Source organism: Anser anser (genome assembly GCF_964211835.1).
Source record: "Anser anser genome assembly, chromosome: 4".
Taxonomy (NCBI): Eukaryota; Metazoa; Chordata; class Aves; order Anseriformes; family Anatidae; genus Anser; species Anser anser.
This window is the reverse complement of record NC_139724.1, coordinates 24,611,884-24,635,300: the sequence shown is the minus strand read 5'-3', so window position 1 is coordinate 24,635,300 and position 23,417 is coordinate 24,611,884. Positions and strand designations below refer to the sequence as shown.

At 34.5% G+C, this 23,417-nt stretch overlaps 1 protein-coding gene across 8 annotated transcripts in view; it reads right to left on the bottom strand.

Moving 5' to 3' along the window:
- The window catches only part of GPM6A (glycoprotein M6A), a 177,250-nt gene that overhangs the window by 62,340 nt on the left and 91,493 nt on the right, over positions 1–23,417 (bottom strand). Inside the window, exon 1 of one of the 8 annotated variants that reach the window (XM_083835367.1) lies at positions 538–1,011. The exons of the other annotated variants lie outside the window; for them this stretch is intronic. The gene's annotated coding sequence lies outside the window, so the exon portion shown is untranslated. Of the gene's footprint in view, positions 1–537; positions 1,012–23,417 lie in introns of those variants that run through there. 8 annotated transcript variants of the gene reach the window in all.

Here is a 23,417-nt window from a genome sequence, read left to right as displayed (position 1 = left end):
CCTGCTCTTGAAAAGGAAGCTATCTGAAATGCCAGGCTTTGGCATGATCACTGTAGAATGTGCATATCACCCAGAAAATCTGTTACAATGGCCAGTTGCCAAAACATTTGTTCCCAATGAAGCACAGGTCAAAATTGTTGTCAATAATTTGTCTTTAGAAGACAAAGAATCAAGTAGAAACCAGCCAAAGTGAGTGTGGGGACAGACACAAATGCAAAACACCAACATGCATAAACCATACATTCTATACATTTGTGCAAATAAATTAATAGAAAGATTTGAGATCCTTTACTCCTACTAACACTAAACAGCTAGGAAATAGCATAATTTCGTTGATACACTGAGTAATGATTCAGTCAGAACTGAATCATGAGTTCATTATTCTCCTTGGGAAAGAAAAAATGAAACTACTTTATTAAAAAAAAATAAAGAAAAAAAAAGAAAAAAGGAAACAACAACCTTTGATGGCAAAAACGTGGTATAACATCTCCCTTAATTTGAAGTTAAAATATGTATATAAAGTTTTATTATTATTACCTGTTTTGTTCTAGCAATGAGACATGCAGGCTTCCTTGTCTGTTCTGATACCCCATGTGTGTAGCACATTGCTAAAGATTAGTGTGGGATAAGCTGTAAGATTTTCAAAGCTTTCTGGCTTTCTTAATTCAGACAAAATGAGTTCTTACACTCTATCATTTCCTGATAGAGCACTGGCAAATAACTTCAGGAATCTTAGGAATTATATTTGCAAGTATACTAGAATTCAAAAGCTACTTCTGCAACAATGAATAGTGGTCTAGCAACTTTCATGAAAATTTTACTTCTAAAGTAATGTTTTGAATGTCAGAAACTACTTAAACTTAATGGGGACATATACTTTGAGTCAATAACTAATTCGTGGTTCTCAAAAGCTATGTTTTTTGAGTATACAATGACTTTAAAGCCACGTATCGTGTATGCTTAGAAGTCTTATATTTAAAGGCTTGGATTATTCATTCAAGCACATTCACTTAGTCAAATACATTGAAAATTTAATACAAGAACTTCTTTCTCCATTGATGTTTATTCAGAAAATAATTGTGCATCTCATAGCACTCCATATTTATAATTTATTTTGATCATAGCAATGGTCAAAATAAATTGACCATTACCTCACAGAAATATTGATGACATTCCTAATGGAAACTCTAAGAATAAGTAGAGCAAAACCAGGTATCCCTAAGGAACAATTTACAACGCAACTTTCAAGGAGTAAAGGGAAAGACAAATTTTTGTATATTTATTATCAAAATTATCAATAATTGGGGATTTATTAGGCAAGGGTAACAGATTCATGCTAACAGGATCGTTTACTTCTGTATTAACAGGGAAATTATGTTCATGGATCATTATCAAATTTCTTCTGGCTTAGTATTTGTTTAAAGACAGAGTCTGCTCTGTCAGTATGTTTCAGAAATGTAGTTGTCTTGGAAGTTTGCAAAGAATACAACTTTCCAGGACCTATTTGGCATCCATAAATGTGATACAGAGTCTTAAATCTTATTTTGAAGACATCAAAAGGATAAGCATTTTTCTCCCTGTTTTAAAAAGAACAGTATTAAATAAAACATTAGCTTTATTCTAAAGATGATAACAGTAACTTCTCTTCCACAGCTGAAGAAAGAAGACAGTTAAGGGTTTTTGGTTTTGATCTTGATAAAAGCATTTGCTGTATTCAAGATTAAATGATGAGCTGGCTTAGCCGAGCATTATTTTCAGTCTTCAGCCAATAGTATGACACTAATGCTTTAGCAAAATTCCACCAACATTTTTTTTCCTGATACCATTATCTCTGTGTATTGGGTTGAATCTGAGAGCTCCTTATCTACTGATTTTTTCCACAAAATGTCTATGTCTTGATGACTGCAAAACCCGGTCATTGCACAGTTTGGCTAAGTTTAAGACACATCATTGACATCATTGTCATATAAACCTCTAGTAGTCTATACAAAACTTTAAAGAGAGCACAAAGACACGTACAAGAAAAGAACCAGGATGACAGTCCATCTCCATCATTTGGGGGCGGGGGGAGTATGAATGTGCTCTCCTACAAATAAAGGGGCTTATTAGAAATTTTAGTGTTTGTCAGATTTGTTTGCTATATTAATTATTTACTTCCCTTAATCTAGCTGACATACTATTTGCCTTGGGGCAATTAATTACACGTCTTCTACCACAGAAGTAGAACACTACGTTTCTCACTGACCATCAAAGATCACTAGGATAGATGTTGATTTCAAAGATAATAGCTTAAAGGTACCTCAGGGCTTCCAATTGAGCAATTAGTTCAAACTCCAACCTCTACGGATTCCTAGTTGTGGCAACCTTGCCTCTTACTTGTAAATCTGATTTCATTCTAACCTCTACACTATCATTTTATCAAACTTTAGATTTGAATATTTTTCTTTAATTTTCTTCTTGTTCAAAGGATTTAACAGCTTTACCATTCAAAACAGTTCTATTGGTCATAACATGGACTACACAGCTATGTCTGAGTAGATTTTTTTTTTTTATTGCTTTCCCAGCTATAGCAGCTATAAAAGCAAAGAGGTTCCTGGCACTTCACAAACTGTGAAGAGCAGATTTTGTACTAGCTTTTTACTTTTTCACACAGTTAAAAGAAGCATAGTGACCTACCAAGCTGTATGGGATATGGGTTATTTCCAGTGCTAGCATACTGATGACACAGAGTTGTAAAGCTCTACTAGATGTATTGAGAAAGGTATAAAAGGAGTAACATATGCTGATTCTTTCTATACTCCCTAACCCTGAAGGGAACAACAGAGCTGTCTGAAACATCTACACTAAGTATAGTAATATTTGGGATGTGGAGATTTTCACTCTATCATAAGATAGAAAATGAGAAAGAATACACCTCCAGAAGCCATCTAGACCATTTCCTGATACCAATGAGAAACTAGTAATACCTAACTCAATTGATATGAGTATCAACTATTCGGTTGATCACAGAACCCACTACAAATGGACATTCTCCTACCTCCCAACACAAGGAATTGATTTGGATTAGCTTTTCAGTATATTCTCATTTAATAACCAACATTCTCATTTACTCATTTAAAAGACAATGAAAGCATACTCTAACTTCTCATCTCTACATCAAGAAGACAAAAGAAGTAGAGGACAAATCTTCAAAAGTGGAGGAGCTTCTAGGAATAAAACAGGAATATTTGCAGAAAACAAATCTACAAAAAAAAAAAAAAAAGAAATCAAGAGAAACTCGGGATGTTCTATGATTCTATTAATTACATTTCTCTCCAAGTACAATGAATTGAACCAATGAATACAGCATGTACTTACTTGCTTGAGAGTCTAGATCCAGATATAGTTCTGTCATCATAATAAAATGTTACATTATTTATTGTAGCTTATTTCTTATTAAATATGAAAATGCCTTAAAGAGCCCGGGTTGCAATCTCCATCCTACCTCTTACTGCTGAAAGAACTTGGAAGTAATATGAAATGTGTGACACCTATCAAACATGATATGTAATAAAATTAAATGTGAACATATGAAATGTGTGCAGAAGAATAAAGCTAAGTGACACAATGTTTAGCCTGTTCTCTTCATTTCATGGGACATCATTTCATCCATTAACTAAGATTAAATAAGTCACTAAACAAGTTTTAATGTGTAAAATAATTTCTGTAAGCATGCAAATATTTTGTTGTCAGCATTTCTACAACCACTAATTCAAGGACATTCCTGGTGTGAAAAATTGAATGTCCAAGATCTTACAAATCAACAATAAAATATAATATTTGGGGAAACTAATAAAAAACATACACCTTGAAATTCAAGAAAATATTTTCATGTGAATATTTTCATGGATATTTATACATCTAGAAAGTTAAATAACTGGTTCTTCATCACAGATGAACATAACAGTGACACACCTTCCTGATTTTAAAATGGTAAAGAATGTTCTGTAGGAATACAACTTCTTAACTTTACATAAGCAAGAATTAAGATAATTCTTTGAAGGTCATTGTTATTCTATCACTCTTTACTAGTATGTCATTATTACAACAAAAATACATGAAGGCTTTGAATGTACTTTGGAGAGTAACAGAATGGAAAGCTCTTGTGTTTTTTTCAGCTGAAATGTTATAAATAAACAACCTCCTGACACCTAAATTCTAGATATGTCAAAGCTCTCCTTCTGCATTAGATGCTTAGATGCCATTTAAGATTTTTGTTTTCATTAGCACTAGTATTAATCTATTGTATTCAGTGAGGTAACACAGAAGATTTTATTGATACGTTTAGTTTATCTGAATCTCCAAATCTATCAGTATCTTCCTCTCTCTCTCTCTCTCTCAGAACTGAAAGAGATCCTCACAATGTCCTTCTCAAGTTTGCAAAGCTGGTTAAAAAAATAAAAATAAAAAAAATCTAAACATATTCTATTAGATGATATCAAGGGTGGTATAAGCACTACTGCATTACTCTGTCCTGTAAGATACAGGATGCAACAACTGAAACTTTAGCAATAGCTTTGATTGTAAAAAGTACGCATTAAATGCAAGGCAAGATCTGGAACCTACATTCATTTCCAGAGGAATTTTCAGAAGGTCACAGAGTGCAGAAATTTTCACTTGCACAGTCCAAGGAAATGGGGCAGTGGAAGAGCTGTTTTATTAAGCTCTCTACAACTGCAACCTAGAAAAAGGCTTTAATAGACAGGAAAATTCTGTTCCAGCTGTTCACTCACTTACAGGGAAATCTGCTAGCAGAATAATGTGAAAATGCTTTGAAAAATGCTGAATGAGAACTCCTAAACATCTGTTGTTAGGACAGGAAGAAACAGAATTCTTCAAGAGGAAGGAATAATGTGGGTTGGATTTTTGCAAGTTGGCAATATGAACAGTTCAGTAATTTACTGTCTTTCTAGGAAGTTTAGAACTCTATCAAGCCCATAATAGTATGTATAGAGTATACAAGGCTTATTTGTACTTCAGGGTATTTAAATAATATAAAATAAAAATAATTATTTAGCAGGAGAAGTACAAACTAGAAAAAAATTATGTATATTTCTGGAAGCTGAAGACTTCAGGCTGCACTCTGTAAAATATAATAAACCACAATGCTACCTACTTTACTGCAAATACACTGAAGAACTTAAGTAAACAGTTCCTGAAGAGTCAGAAAAACCTCTATGTATTTTCTCAACTGTCAGGAACACCGCAGTATTTCAGACTTCAGATATTTTAGTTTGAGGATATTTAAACAGCTTTTGCTCCAAAATCCATCCAGTTATCAGACTCCTTCATTTTCTGCCCCAATCATTTCTATCTAAACTCATTGGATACTCAGAGTTACAACAGCCAGTTTGATTCTTATTATACTGATGGAATGCCTGGTAAACGCTGAAATGTCTGTTCCATTAATTGAAAACTGTGCAATTTCACAGCTGCCCTAATGACTCAAGACCATGTTTTTCTAGACATTTTTTTCAGGCTGGAAAGAAACCTCAGAGCAAAATTGTGATTAAACTCTTCCTAGATAATGAGAAACAGGGAACCTGGCATCCAACACAACCAGAATATTTTGTTACCAGCTGCTTCAATGTCCTTCACTGCATCAAGTCACCAAATCATTCACATATCTTGCATCAATATATTTCTGCAACTAGCTTTTTCACGGAAATACAGCTTTAAAGAAACTTCAGAAATATCCAATAATAATCCCAGATACTGCTACAGCTTGCCCTGAATATGTTTGTTCCTTGCTTGTGCCTATCTGATATGCAGTGTATAACCCAAGGAAATCTGTAGAAAACAAAACAAAATCCCTCAACCCAAAATAAACCTCCCAAAGAGTTCATAAAGATTTGTGTTTACTAGGGACTTTCAGAAATAGTGGCAATGAGGAAGAACAAAATTGAAATCAACACACTTTTTTTTTTTTTTTTAATTCAGGAATTGGCCTAGTAATGGTAGTTGTCTTATTGTCATGCATAAACAAATCAGAACAGTCATTATGTTTACAGAAATTACTCATGATCATATTCATGAAAATTCAATTGTCTTTGCAAATAGCAAGCTATGATGGAAACCCTGAAAACAGAATCTGTTTTTTATATCCAGCATTAATGAAAAGAAAGAAATATTAGAAACCTATTTCTGTACTATACTGATATTGTTAATCAATTTATAAAATATAAATTCCATAGAAAAATATTCAAGCTTTTATTCATATCAGTGAAGGCAGAAGACAAGACAAGCATCAGACTTTTAGTCAGTGTTCACTAACCTAAGCATAATTTTGAAGAATTCTGGTTAATCACAAATAAATAAGTAAATAAATGATTTTTTTGTGCTCATTTATTGAAATACATCATCCTCTAATGCTTGGTATATAAAAAATCAGAAGCAGTAGATACTCCTTTTTATACATAATTACTTAATGGCTAAATTCATGGACAAGCTGCAAGTAATACAGCTTTGTGCCTGAAATTATTTGACTGGATTCACTTCAGCTGCCACTGGGGATACGATCAGAATATTAATTCTCTCTAACACAACCTACTTGTATGAACTTTTCCTGTAAGAGTATCTTTTCTTAAAAATTAGAATTCGGGAGTGTATTATAGAACAGTGGTAAAATAAATCAACAAACAAAATTTAAAATAGTAATGAAAAAGGCTTATAAATAAACAGGACATTGCTAATGAAGTATTGACTGCCAAAAATGGTGTCAAAGATCCTTATACACTCACTTGATGTCAGTGAGCTTTTCTGTGTAATTCTTTGGACATCAGATATCTTTTTAATGCACCAAAGCATCTATAAAAAGGTTATAAACGCACATTGTCAAACACACAAGCATGTGCAGTTATAAGATACAAAGGTTATTTGTACCTTACAAAGACTGCATATATATAAATGCAGATTGGTAACTCTCAATGGAAGACATTGATATACAACCAGTATTTTATTAAATATTCATATTTCTCACACAACATGAAAAGAGAAACTGCAAGATTTTATTTCCAAGCACATTTTTGCACTTATAAGAAACTAGGAAAAAATAGTCTTAGTTGTTTTGATTATCATTACAAAATATGTAAATGTTTTCTTGCTTCATCAACTACTGTTTAACAAGGTGAAAGAAGAAAAAAAAATCTTAAAGTTTGATAATATTGTGAACTGTCCGACCCATATATTCTAGGGCCAGAGGTGTGTGAACATTTGTATTTCTTCACTAAGGTGCTTCATAGTTCCAAGATTGTACAATGTGTATACAACACTTCCTCCTCACTCCAGGTTCTGCGGGATTACAAGTCTGCCTACCCCAGTTTAGTTCCCCTTGAGGGACACACAGACTTCTAGCAAGTCATGGCTCTACATTCAGTGTTCCTTTCTGGGACACAGGGACCATACACATGGACCCATCACTCAACTGTTCACCCACCATATTTTGTATTTATCTAGCTGTATGCTGGACACTCTGTCCAGAAGGGTACTGAGATTTGTTTCGATCTATAGGCAAAAGGTGAGTGGATGGCAAACACCACACCACCCCAACCATGACATAAGCAGAGAGCCCTGAGGGAGGTTGCACCACGAAACTCTAGGGAAAAATGTGGGGCAGTAGCGCAGCAATCAGTGTGAGTCTGGGCCAGACTGCAGGTGGTACAATCTTAGCAGTATCAGCACCAGTCCTAGGTGGAAAAAACAAACAAAAAATCTTCCTGCTCAAACTGAACACTAACAGGTGGCACATAATTGAGTGTATCTGTGTGGGAGGGGTCAATGTCCAAAACTGAATTTTTGAACTATCAGGCAGAAGCTTGCTACTTGCCAGCTGCTATCAGTACCAGCTGATTGTAAGTTTTGATAACACCTGGACTAAAAGTGGCATGTCCCAAATCCTCCAGTTTTTACACATATGAAACTATCACAAATTAGGAGGCTGATCCCTGATCCCATGTTGTGTTTTTGCACAATGGCTGCTTAGATTGGGAAATCTGGGGTCCTGGGACTGTGGGTAGAAAAGGAGGTCAAAAAGAAAGAGGAAGTCTGGAAAGGATGAAGATCCTGGCTGAAGGAAAGATCCTGGAAATAGGAGAAGATACAGGAGATCAGCAAACTGGATGAAGACAAATGCTGGGTACTTCCAGGGTCCTCAGCCTATGATGCCCTATATATGTATGTGCAGGCAACACAGACACCAGCACAACTTTCTGCCCAACCATGATGGGCCAGCAGCAACCTTTGAACAAGGAAATTGAGATTTACTGAAAATTGTGCTGGGAGGTGGTGGGATGGACCTCATTACTGGGTGGACACATTACTGAGTGAGAGTGTGAGATAATCAAGTATGGGAAAAGCTCTAGTCCTGCTATTTCTTAAATAAATCCTGGTACTCAGATCCACTATTAGCTATCTTGATATCAGTAACGTGTATTCATATATCGATTTCAAGTAACATGAGTATAAACCTACGGATGTTTTTTTAAATGCAAGTAATTTCAAAAACACAAAGCATGTACTCTGATATGAATTACAAATGGACATAACCAGAACTGTAAAATGATGTAAAATAAAGGGTTTTTCCTAGGGTTTTTCTGCCTTACCAACCAGGGAATTCTACTAAAGTAAATATTGAGATGTATTTTAGTCTCATACTATATTAATTATACTTTCCTTACCAATTTTCCCTTTATATACACATTTCAACCTGAACCAAGACAAGAACAACAGAACTTTGGGGAAAAACTAAAATCCAAGCCTTATCAGGATTCTAGTCAGGTACAACAATTGCTGTTCTGCCCTCCTGCTCCTCATTTGCAGATTTTCACAGCTGCAGGAGCTTAGAAGAGCACAGGAATTCACAATGTACAACCAGAGTATACTGAAAGCCTTCTGGAAAGAACTGGCTTCCTGAGGTCATGGTCAGAAAAGATATTTTTATTTCCAGTGATTTTGGCTACTGGGAGGAAGATATTTCTGGTACTACAATTGACATTGCTTTCAAGGCTGGTGATTAATGGTGTTCAAAATGTCTAAATGGCTTCTGACCAATCTGGGGACAGTGACATCTATATCTCAGATGGACGCTTTTCTTTCTACTGCATATCTACAGGCACTCAAAACAAACAAAATACAAACAACAACAACAGCAAAACCAAAGACAAGCAACCAACAAAAAATAACCCTCTTCAAACAGAAGAAACAGACAAATTCATATTTCACAGCAATTTCATTATTTCATAGAAATAATGTGCTTACTTTGGGGAATACTTTTACTGGATGAGCCTGGGGACAAAATGTATGCCAGCTAAGAGAGCTGGTAGATATCAATCTGTTCACTTTACTTTTTATTCTGATCAGTCACCACTGCCTCACTCAGCTAAAATAACAGCAAATATAACAGGGACATATGACAACAGGTATCTGAAATGATGGGCTTTGTTAAAATCCATGTGCAAGAGATGCCTTGCCCACCTCTAAATGCCTGCATAACTGACCTTTTAAAATGTTCCTTCAAAAGCATAACTAATATCACACCCAAAAACACAGACAGAGCCATGTATTACTTGAATACAGAATTAAATATCAAAGACACAAGATATAAATAAAGTATCACAGTTTGTATCATCCATCATTATATTATCCTATATAAACTCACAGTCACAAGAATCTCATTTCAATTCTAAAAAAGACCACCAGTTTCAATGCACATCACAATTCGTGAAATCCAGCGTGTACTGGATTCGTAATAAAATATGAGTGACACTCTCACTGCAATTAAAATAACTTTCTCATTGCTTTTAGATGATTTAGATGGAGCAAACTTACCACAATTAAGATTATAAAAGATTGTGAGCATCGTCTAAAACGTACAGAGAAGTGTTTGGTTAAAATCCAGTTTATAAACTCTGACCTAAAAGCCTGGACCAACATTAACTTCGCTTAGGTATACAAAAAAAAAAAAAAAAAACAAACCTTTGGTCAAACTCTTCTGTGTTGTGAACCTTTAACAAAATGAACAGATTAGTTCCTTTGTTCATTCTGAGTGAAAGACAAGTCTGCCTCTGGGAATAGAGGCAAATTTTCAGAAGCAAAGTTTCATTTCGAGGTCTCACACTGAGATTCAGTTTAATCAATAAGGTGATATAAACAATCATATTTGCCAGCCCTTTTCCAGAAACCAGCTGTGTTGTGTGTGTACCCCTGGGGCTAGCGCTTAGTTTCCATGTCATTCTGAGTAAGCTCGGACTGCCTACAAAATCAGTGGTTGATATCTTGAATCTTTTGGGAAGGATCCAGGGCACCCTTTTACCAGTGTCAGCCCTGTGAGGCTGGTGGCATATATTCCTGAACATATGTGCATGGCAGAGAAGTCCACCCAATCCAGTAAACAGCAGACCTCTGTAGAGAGAAATTTCAATCAAATTACCAGAGAGGCAGTTCGGGATGCATTTTCAAGGGCAGATATTACAGAAAGGCAACTATTTTGTCCTTGAGACATCCCTGGAGACCTCTCTGCATAAGAAGTGTATGTCAGCTAAGGGAGAGTGTTGATGCATCCACTGTGCAGAACACTGTCCATGTTCTCAACAAATGACAGCCATGTAATTAAGGGAGCCAACAGTGATGCATTATGTAGTTGGACTAGGCTGGAAACTCATTCTGCCTTGCATAAAGCTTATTTAAATGGAAATTGCAAGATTTATTTTTTTCCCCACAAAAGACCACCTGAAACCATAAACAGTCCAGAGTAGCATTTCAGTATATACAAAATTTAAGCTATTAGATACGCACACAGCAAAATCTATCTAAGGTTGCCTGCATCGTCCATATCTACCTAACTTGGGTTTGCTCCCATCAAATTTCTTCATGGCAAGTCATTGGAATCAGATAGCATTTCAACTCATCTTTAACTCTTGCAAAACATTAGAAGAGTGTCAGGAATGTATAGGCATCTTTGACTTCCCCATTCAGCAATTAATCTCTCTCAAAAAATATTTTTTATGATCTGTCAAGTGAATTTACAGCAGAGGAAAAAAAAGGGGGAAAAAAGAGGAAAAAAAAGGGAACGACACAAATACTCAGTATCTCATGATCTTTGTATAGTTACAAGGCAAGCAAGAAAATAAAGGCTTACTTTTAAGATGTCTTTTAACAGTTGCAAAACAAACAACAACAACAAAAAAGAAATCTATTCCTCAGCATCATTTATTTTTATTATCATTATTATAAATATTATCATTATTATTTCAGGTCAAATATCTCTGACTACTGAGCAACCTAGAAAGTTACAATGGGGGTTGTGACATTTTTGTTTCTATTACATTAAAATTCTTCTGCTGACACTTTTAATCAGTATGCTTAGCAGTCTATCATGCACACAAAATGAATACTATTTTATATTTTGGGGGGTGGGAATAATTAGTCTTGTGAAAAGGACAAAATTATATTTTTTAAACTGATTGGAAAGCAGTACCAAGAGGTGTGTGCTTATGAAAACTCAAGCCAAAAAGCCTTCTAGAACATAAAATACATAGCAGAGAGGAATTACAGTTACATTTTAAATTACACACAAAGATAGTGTTCCATTGGAAAATCTGTTCCATTAAGGGAAGGAAAGAGATAATATATGCATGAGGTAGTGATGTAAAAACTGTCAGCATGCTCTCTTACAGAGTACTAATGATCTTTCTAAATACATATGTTTAACCCACTGCATGTCACCTTCTATTTTTTGTCCCATGTTTTCAAATTATTTTATGATTTCAAATTATTTTATGATTTCAAATTATTTTATGAATACTAAAATATAAAACGTACGTGTTCACACTATTCTGTGTGTGTAAAGTCAAGGTCTTGCCTACCCAAAATGCAATGTTACTGCCATGTGCCCAGGCACCAGGACCTTCTGTTCAGCAAATCCCCTGACCAATGACTTCGGGCACTCAACATTCACCCATGAATTGTATGCCCACAGCAATCTAAGTGCTGATGCCTTCTGGGGACATACCAGAACAGGGAGGGTATACAGCACAGAGAAAAAAGGGACTGAAAATTCCCTTCTGTGACAATGCTACTGGCAGTAAGTTTTTCACTGCTGGAGGAAGTTTTTCACCAAAGAAAGAATTTGGGAAAGCAACTCAAACTTCTTGTCATGTTAAATGGCAACTGTCTCCTCCTGAAGGAAACTGAAGGAAAATGAAAGAATTTCAGGAAAAAAAGACTAAATCAGTCAAAATCCCTGAGAAGACTTGAAAGTGATTGGCTATAAAAACTAACCACTTCAAGAAATAAAAATGCATGAAAAAAATGCCAAAACATCTGCTAACATTTAGTCAGGAGGGAAACAAAGCAAGATGAAGAATGAAGAGGAAAAGTCATACATACCACTACAGTAATAGGTTAAGAGCAGTTTTTGTTATGATTCTTTACCTAAGCATCATTTGTTCTGCCTGTTTTAAGTTTGTATAAATAAATGCTTATACTTGCCTTTTTACTTACTTTGGTTTGAGTAAAATATGATTTCAGGGAATAGATAATAGCAAGGAAATTCACACAAAAGAGCTTGAAGAATTTATAAGCTTGGTCTTGGAAAACCTTAATATATCCCTCATATCCTCAGCACATTCTCCACAGTATCAATTAGATAACAATGCAGGTCCCCACTGGAGCTGCACAGGCCATGTAAAAGCTGATATAGCAGGGGTCAAAAGCAAAAGAGACTTGGGTAAGGTTTGAGACACACTGGCATTCAATAAAATGTTCAGATAAATCCTTGAATCTCAGGTACAACAGGAACAGAATGGGGGTAAGGGGTAAGTGGCCCACAAACCACTGCAATGAGTTGAACTACACAGATGGTCACTACCACAGGTTTTCCAGCAATTAATTACAGAATTTGTCTTCTGGACATCTGCATGCCATATTCAGAATAAGAGAAAGCATATTATAAGTTAATTATATAACTACCACCAACAAATAGACTAAGTTGGTTGGAACTGTGTTTCTTCAAGACTTTCCCCTTCAATTTCTGCTGGTTTCCAGTGGTTTGGAACTGGAAGGTGAATACTGGCATATTTAAAAAAAAAAAAAAATCATGGTAATTTCTCACAGTCGGTTCTATCTAAAAAAAAAAAAGGGAAGAAGAAAAAAGAGAAAAGAAATCTGAGGTAAGATGTAATACATAATTGTTAATAAAAGCTTATCCTGAACTCTTGCTCTGCAACAAGAGCCGTAACTCAAAAAACATTCAGGAAACAAGGTGCGGAAAATGAAACCCTGCATCTCCCAAAATAAAACCAAAAGCAAATCTTTCCCTCACATGTAAAAGCTTTTTCTTTTTTAATTTTATGAGTTATCATCCCTGTGGGAGTTGGTAGAGAAAAGAGAGAGAAAAGGGAGAGAAAATTCAAGATCAATTTTTGTTTCAGTTTTCCATAAGGAAAAGACAATGCAAAATTCAAGTGACGAACACCTTAGGATTTGGCTCTCATCCATTATTTTTTTTAAACATCATTAATCTTGCCTACCTTATCAAATATCAGTTCTAATTTCTCTTTATCTCTTCATAGTTATCTAAAAGCTTTTATTTCCCTTACCTTTCCCCTTACCTTTTCACTAAAATGAATTAATTTTGCTTTTATGCTCTCCTGATATTTTTTTTCCTTTCCAGTTTAACTCATGCTGACATTATTTTTATTGTTACTTGGTTGCTTCCCTTTTCTTTCAGGAGCTATTTTTTTCTCAGCCTTACATCTTTAACAGTGTATCATGAAGGCACTTGGCTTTTTTCCTGTTTCTTTGATTCTGTTCACTTACAGATGTGATCAGTCACGCCTTAACCAGTGTGCTTTTTAAGACTGCTCAACTGTGTGCCATTTTGGCAGAATTTTCTTTCTCATTTTTCACTTTACTAACTGAATTCCTCAATGCCTTTCATATTTGCTTCCCAGATTCTATGTGTGGCTATTTGCTATTACAGCAATTACTTCTAGGTTGAGTCCAAGATGACTGTAAACACAGCTAAGAGATGTCCTAATTTCATGCTGTTTCAAGTAATCCGTAAGAATTTATTTTATGATCATTTTCAATAGTTTGCCTGTTATTAACATGTTTTGTAATAAAATTTTCCTGTGAAGTTTAATCCCCCCTTGCCCTCTCGAGTATTGTAACTTAAAATAAACAAAGAGTAAAAAAACAAATGTTCAATCATACTACAAATACTCAGTCCTACTACTATATGCTGAGAACATGATGTCATAAACTTAAAACATGATATAAAAATAAAAATTCAAACCAATTTGACAACAATTTTAAAAGTATGTAAATAAAGGAAAGGTTTGTTTAAAAAAAAAAAGAGAAAAAAGAATGAATTCAATTTCTGCCTCACAAACTACTTTTGTAGAATTTTTCTGTTATTATTCAGATAGCACCATTACTGTGCTCGGCACTTTACAGATGTCTTTGAAAATGAGGTCACTGCCTTGAAGAGCTTATAATTAAAACCCCTGTGAGTTATATACTGAGTAAGTGAGGGTAGAGCATCTATCTGCCTGTGAGCTACAGAGACAACATTATTCAGTGTTACGTATTACATATTTATATTACTTTGGGTTCCAGGTTTTGTGTTATCTGGCGTGAACATAAAAACAAGTAAATCACTGAAGATTTAAGAAGCAATTCTAGTCGGGTTCCCGTTTTCTCATTTGCTTTTTCATAGATGTAAGCAAAATGAATGGGTTACCAAGACAACCATTTTTAAAAATCAGATTGTCAAAACCTGTTAGGAAACAAGAACTCTTTAAAATGAGCCTTTGGCTAAAAGAAGTCAGCTGATATGATGTAACTCTCAAATTATTTCACAACTTCATTTAAAGCTACTTCAAGTCTGCGAGTGCTGACCATTATCACAGTCCACAACCGTCATTCTCCAAATTATTAGCACTGAAAGTAAATAGTCCAAACTCTAGGGAATTTATAAAATCACAGCAGTTCAACTATTCCTTTTTCCTTCCCACTCTTCTTCAATACTAATTTTCAGTGCTGAGCACCACAACTGAAAGCATGCTTTTGCAGAGCTAGCAGAAAAAAAGGTTACAATTTTCCCAGCCAGAAAGCTGAACTGAAGAGATTGTTTAGTATTCATAATATCACTTCTTCTCCTTCCTTACCCTGTCCAGGCAGCTAGGGACTTAGATCCTGTATATGTAAGTCAAAGAGAATGGTCTGAAAAAAATAAAGGGCTTGCAATTTACATTTATTTTGTCATCCTATTTTTGTTTGTCATTTTCAAATTTTCACATCTAAAATCAGCATAAAGTTGTAACTTGCCAATACTATAAATTTGGAATCAGTATTACTATCAATAAATAGAATGATGTATTGAGATCATCACAAACTAAATGTCCCAGGGAACATACAGTATTTTTTATTTTTATTTTTATTTATTTTTTGATGCTAGTCCTTGATGCTGACCTCTTTTAAACGTAAAGATCATTTGATGTATAAAAACACAGAAATACACACACATTCATACATACCGAGCTTTAAAATTATGCTCTTCTTATCTTACAATGCTCAGAGGATGTTCTCCTTTAAAAATATATTTTGGCTTAACTATAGGATCTGAAACATTCTGGAATTTCTTTTGGTAGTATTTGTAGAGTCTCTTGAAAACACTAAGAGCTCCAGATGGAAGAATTTTTTGAAAAGCTTGATTCAAAAGACTTCTGAATTTTGGCAGATAAATGCTGCATATGTTGTGTGGAGGTGATCTCCTGTGGGGGACAGGAAGATGATCTCTTAATGCACATTCACCAACTGTCATAAGGCTGAAAAGAATATGCCTGTATTGTATGAAGATACTTATCAAAATTTCCAGCCCCTGTTTTTCAGTGCAAAAGCTGAAAGAGATCCTAAAAATGAACTGTCGTACTCTTAAGAGGATGTATTAAACATGCTGTTAAGCCTATACACTGTTTAAAAGAATAAAAAAGGTCTTTTTTACCCCATATTTATCTCTTCCTCTCTAAAAAAAATAAAATAAAATAATACACTTCCAGCAGTGTATCGTTTTACTAGGTGAAATAAAATCTAAGCATGCCAACATCACATGTAACAATGCATCTGGGATTTTCAGCCTACATGAAGGTAGTGACAATTCTAAACTAAAAGTAAAATAAGTAAACAAAATAAATAACCTGGGACCAAAAAAAAAAAAAAAGAATTCTAAAAAGAATTCTGTTTAAACATGTGTAGTACACTAAATCCTCTACCTAAAAGTTTTACTGATTTAAATATGTGTAATGCATTAAAAGCATTTAGAAATCTGTGGTGTAAATCTGTAAAAATTTCACAGTAAATACCACCATAATTTCCTATGGGACATTTCTATTGCAGTAATACACAGAACTCCCATTAGGACAAAACCAGATTTCAATCTGATTCAATTGTGCCACTTCTAGATGATACACAGATGATACACATAGATTTCTCTCCTTACCCAATAGGTCAAACCTTTACTCAATAGGTCAAACCTCTATACCAGGATGCAGTGGCACAGCATATAAAACTGTTTTGGAAAACATTAATAAATGTGTTTTTACTTAGAAGCCACTGTATGCTCTTAGAGGATGCAGGAGAAGTAGGAACCCTATAGCAAATACGGATCTCACTGCTCACAAGGAGACATTATTAGTCCCCAGATGGCCATCTAACTCTTAATAGTGTCCTGTAAACTCTTTCAGTATAGTCACCAAGTCCTTTCCTGTTCAGCAGAGCTATACACAAAATTGGTTAATAGCATTTGAAAAACAAAAATCATTAACATTTAATAGAGCCACCCCCACTGCAGACTTTTTATTATCGTAGGTTTTTTGCTCTGTATCATCACCTTTTGAATTCATTCTGAATTCTTTGGTTTTCATTACTTCTGTAGACTTCTGTTAGCTATTTCCCCAGGTACCCATTTCACATCTCCTGTAAGAATAGAATGCCTTCTCATAAGTGGTCCTGTGTGAAAGCCAGTTAAGTGAAAATACTGTTTTTAAGATACTTGGATTCAATATGCAGCTTTTGTTACTTGCTTTTCTTTCAGAGCACGGAGGAAAAAAACAATGGGTACTGCATGTACCCAACACCTCATCTCAAAATCAAGAGCATACAAATGACCTTGAAGCAACAGCTTATGCTCCACAGAGAGAATAAACCTGATGCCTCATGCCATTAAATGAAGCTTATACCCTACCAATTCTCTCTTAGCAAGAAACTGTACTTACAGTACAGAACCAAAACATGCAAAATTTGGAGAGTTCTTATACAACAACTCAGTCACTGAGCAAATTTCCAGAGAAATACATAAACTAATTACAGCAAACAGCCTTACTGCCTCCTTTGCATATCACTATTTTATGCAGTATAAAGCAGGCAGCAAAAAAAAAAAAAAAAAAAAAAAGCTTCAATCATCAACTTTCTGTTTCAATTCAAAACTTCTAGAGTCCAAATAGTATAACTTGTTGCTGGGAAACACACTATTCCAGCATATACTGTATCTCCTATGAACACGAAGAGCATAGAAAACAGAAAAATAGGTACCTGTCATAAAAGCTTCCTCTAAGTCTCTGTGAAGTTAACATATGGAAAGAAGTCTCATTGAGAGGAATTATACTGCACATACTGAAAAGTAATTATCCATTATTGTAATAGTAAATTAAATTAACAAATTATTCCCCAAATTCAAAACAAACATTTTTCAGAAATGAATTTTATTTTTCTCAGTTTGAGTTACAATGCATATATAGCACATTAAAGAAAGTGTTCAAAGTGAACATCCTTGAAGAATGAATGAAGATCCCTGAAGAGGTTCAGTAGCTTTATCACCTTTGGTCTATTATTATCCTGAATTTCATTGTGAAATAAGCCTGGTCAGCGTGCCTATAAGGAAATGTGAAATAAACCAGTTTGGAAAGAGAAGCTGTCAATAACTGCCAATTGTACTTGAAACATGAGGTTATGGGGAAGATCCAATGGAAGATACAAGGTATTCACTCCAACACAGATTTAAAATCCATATATTTGAAAATTTCCAGGCAGCTTTAAAAGATGGTGTCATCTAAACCAGGCTCAGCTGCTGTCTTGGTTTCCAACATGGCCAAGATGACTCAGGGTGATCCATCATGGACCATAACATGTGACAAAGAAAAGGATGTCCCCAAAAGACAAATTTCGGGAACTACTTCTCTAATGGCTACAAGGCAGTATAGAACTGTACAATAAGGAGGTATGCTGCAATAAAGGTTTTTCCACAAATCTCAATATCCTAATCTTTCGACACCCAGTGTGTGAAAAGTGACCACTGTGACAGATATTGTTTGTACAGGAAGGTTGAAGCAACCTGAAATACATAGTTCAATGAAATATTTTCTTCCACAACTTCATTTTAATATTTACAAGGCAAAAGTAGTATTACCAAAAAATAAAAAATAAAAATGCATAAAACATTTATGAAAAATCAAGATCATTCAACAACTAGGCATATGACACCTTTAATAAATACATCAAAAAATTTTAATCTTATATCTCTTACCTACACGAACGCTCAGACATATTTAACTAAAGCATGAATGTTATTTTCTGAGTGAAAATCATGTACCTTTAGAAAGATTCAAAGGAAACAAAATGCAATTTCCTTAAACATCAAATGCCAAGATTATTTTTCAAAGGGCAAGTGCCTTTAGTTATTTGGCAATAAAATTTCATTGCTATACAGTTCATTTCCAAAGCATTTGGGGCAATTTACAAATTGTTTATAAACCTCAGTATACCTCAGTATATCCCAATTATCGTTTATGTTAAAGTTATTAAAATAGAACCTGAAATAAACCCTTTTCCCCCAAAGCCTTTAGATCAGAATATCCACTTTTTAAACACTAAATTCTGAATTATTTGCACAGAAATCAATGTAAACCTTTTTATTCAAGATAATTTTATGAATGTCCTTGTTTAATTCAGGACAGAGACCCTATGGCATGACCTCTGCAACCTGCTGTTGGCACCTCAAAATAAACAAACATTTTGGAAACAAGGTAAACGTTTTCTAGTCTTTCCTTTCCCTGGTTTTCTATGCTTTGTGCAAGGTAATAGAAATCTCACTGTAGCTGTCATGCCCCTTTTCCCCTCTGTCCTCTCTGTTAACTCTCTCCAGCCAAACAGTGTGTTTGTAACAACAGTTCTGAAGAATTTGTCCAGAATTTGTCCATAAGAATGAGTTTAAAATTAACGGCATTCGTACAAAATCACTAGATTGATTTGACTGGACCATTCTGCCTACATAGCTTAGAATACTGTCAGATATAGGAGAAAGGGGCAACAGTTTCTATAGCAACAAAACTATGGCTGGAGCACATCTTGCTAATGCCATTCCTCTATTTGCTGACAATGCAGAGCACTGTTGTATGGTTAAGTACACAAGAAGAAATAGCAACAAAAGAAATATTTTTAAATTGTACTGTTTCTAAGCTATGAATATATTAAATAGTAGGTCTCAAGTCTTTTCTTCTGAGCAATTTACACTTATCTTAAATGAAATTCAAATGACAGAAAACTAGTACTCCCTGAGAATTGGCCACATTTCAGCACCAGCCACAGTCTCTAACGCCCGTTCTTCTAATTTTCAAAATATGATCAAATTAATGGCAATCAATATCACAAACACAAAGCTTTAAGAGCTGTAACTAGCTAATACGTACCTCAAAGACACTGTCTTAATATTTATTACTTAAAGGAATAGAATATTCTAATACACAGAAACATGAAGCTTTTCCAGAAAAAGCTAAATAAAAAATAAGTTAAAGTTTAAAAGCACATGTGCAAAGACTTCCAATTTATTTTAAAACAGCTTACTACATTAACACAGGTATTGCAGCTTATTAAGATAAACATTTACATCCATGTGTTGGTCATACATGCATTTGTCCTTTGCCTTATCGTCTCCTCCTCTTACGTACAAATCAATGTCTCATTAAGAGCTGACCCTTTATTTCTGGCATACTATATGACAACTAGGAAAGAGAGAGTTACTGCCAATAAATATCTTCAATAGACATCAAAATACATTTGGTAATATCAAATATATTTAAATAAGTATAATACTCCATGGTATTCTTCAAAGAAAAATTGACCACAGTTTTTTGCTACAGTCAGCCAATTGATAACAACTATAAGCTGAGTAAAGAATAATGTAGTGTCTTCTTTTACAAGTAATATCAGTGAGAAAGTAGTGCAAATTGTATACCCTAGGAGAATTTTAGAATTGCAGGTTACTCACTATGTATTATCTATGATTTAGGGCTAACAGTAAATTAAAAAAAAAAATAAAATAAAATAATACATTACAATAATACTTTTTTTCTTTTAATAGTACTTCTGGAAGTATTGGACAACAAGACACAAACATGCACTCGTACTTTTATTTCTGTTTGTACTTGGATTTTATGTCTACATCTGTGTCTTTTCTGAGCTTATTGTTTAAGCGGGAATAAAAAAAAAATGTTTCCCAACTTCAAAATAAGGTACAAAATCAGCATATCTTAGATATTACCCAGTTGCAAAGTGCTGGCAAAAACCTTTTTTTTATTTTAGTAATGACTACATTTTAATTCAGAAAGAAACTGTTCCACATGGGTTGAAAATGTACCCTTCATGAGAAAGATCTCACAGCCTTGGGGTCCTGGCACATAATCTAGCAATGATTTTATGTATTTTTTTTTAGTTTTAATTTCGAAGATGATGGTTTTCCAATACAAACACCTATCTAAAATATGAAACTGCAGCAGTAACAAAACCATAAAATAGTCAAGGTAAAAGGAAGTGATATTGTTACCCAAGCTGCAAGGAGAAAAATCTTGGATGGAACAGAACAATTAAGAAAGGGAGAGAAAGGGTGGAGATGTTACTACACTGAAATGTCTTTATCAGAGAACACGTATACTATGTGGTCTCTGTCCCAATAACTGTTATTACAGGAATGCTGTAAACTAGACGACAGTTTATCAAGAACACTTGCCCAACAATTTTAAGACATTTTAACCTGGTTGCTTTAAAAAGCTCAGAGATCTTTTTAAATGGTATACTCACTGGTTAGTAATTATTTGTGGAAAGCGGAGAAAACCAAGAAAATAATCTGAATGCTTGAAAATACAGCTTGGACTTGTATGTTTAGGTTACTTAAACATCCAGATGTAATTTCATTTGCTGGTGAAAAAAAATAAAATAAACAAACACAGGGGAATTGTATACTTTTCAGCTAAAATATACTATACTTTTTTCAGCTAAAATACATTTTGACTTGTTGAAGCTGATGGTCTCTGGCCTCTCTGAAGATGGCCAGAACATGAGCAAGTTTTGCAATTTGTACTCCCTTAGCAAAATCCACAGAGAAGCACAGACGGTGTTGCTTCCTGGCACACCACTGAACAGTGAAATTCCCTACCACCTACTATTGTGTATTTTAGGAACTGCTTACACACTTATAAGATATAAAATGAGTAAAGTTTCTTATTCAAGAAGGTACACTTAAGCTATATTAAAGCATTGAACTGATTCACTTCCAAAATTCTAAGTGAACATGATGCAAAACCTTGAAAGCCACAATAACTCTATCCAAGTCTTTTTAGAAAGATGGAAGATCTTAATTTTAAGGTCACGTGTCTGTTCTGTTGGAACAGAAATGCAAATCTAGGTATGCTTGTCTGTATCTTGGTGCATTCATGTATCTTTAAGAAAGTACAAACATACTCTTTCTATATTCTAAAATACTTTTATTTTCTGTGGCAAATGTTTAGTTGTATTAATGAGAATTCAATTATATGTAACACAGAAGGCAAGAAAATGACTTTTTTGCATATTAACTAGTAGTTGATTTCAAAAGAAAAATGAAAAAAAAACACGTCAAGTCTTTTTTCATATAACTCATTGAAAGTGGTTATTTATCATAACACTTGGCATACAGACAGTGACTCAGCTACTTGAGAGCACAAAAGAGGTGAATCCAGATGCAGCTGAAAAAAATAGTGGGATTTAGACTAATTAGCACAGTTCAGAAAACCAAATTTTGGATCGGTTCCAAAGAGAGTCAGATGTGAAAAAATCTCTCTGTGATGCGTTAATTTAGTTTATGTATAGCTTATTCAGATACTGACCCTAGGAACATTACAAAAATGGGCTTTAAAAAATAAAAATAAATAAGTGTCCTTGAATAAAATATCCTCTCTATTAGTCTACAGACAGCCTTTGCTTCAAGGGCGAAGTATGAATACATTGACTATTCTACCTCCTGCTTTTCATCCTGGAAATCTCTGAGATGAGTAACATCAGAGTAATAAAAGAGTGCTACTGGAAGAGGAGTATTACTATTCAATTGCAATTTGGTGTTTTCATATTTTCATCCTCTTTAGACAAGAGCTATATATGCTATAACATTTAGTGTCCTAGCACGACATGGAAATCACAGCTGAGTTAATTACTGATATGTTCATCTCTATCATCTGTGAAGTGAAAGATAGATTTTTCCCAAAACCATCACCTTTCACAATTTCTTTAGACCTATCTTTTTCACATGCTAAGAATTCATGCCTGGGGTGGGGAGTTCAGAGTAATTTATTCAGGTGACTTCATTGGCACACCATCCAGTCAGGATGCTAATAATATATTCTAAAATTCACAGACTCGTATAAAAGGTGATTCTAGCAAATAATCACTACTGAGTACTGCATTTAAAAATAATAATAATAATACCTGCCAGCTGACCAAAAATGTTCTATGTGTGTTTAAAAGAGGTGACCAAGAACACAGCAAACAACTAGGACTGCAGCTGCATAGCACCAGTGGTGGTATTCACAAAGACAAGACTTCTTTATGGGTCTCAGAAGAATCGGTGTAAGGATTATTGACATGAACAAAACATGAAGAGGTAGCTCTTAAAGAGTAAGCCATAAATGCAAATTGATTTGGTCTTGGATGAGCTGCTGCCCATACGCTTCTGATATCTATGCAAAGTAGGAGCTTTACCATATGTTAATGCAGATAGAATACCAGACATGCTAATGCAGACGAAGAACAGACTAGCACTTGACTTTACAGTTCAAATTAAATAGACAGGACTTAAATGGATTATATCACAAGTACTTTGTGCATACAGAATGCCTTCAAAACCTTCCTAGAAAATCAAGACAAGTGTGAAGCAATTTTAAGGTAAAAAAATACTCTATTTTACTTGTAAGCCCTGAAGAGTCAATCCAGATAAATATGTTCAATAATTTATCATGCCAGCATTTCAAATATCAACAAATGTAGAATGCACATGCTGAGCAGCTTCGTGTTACTTT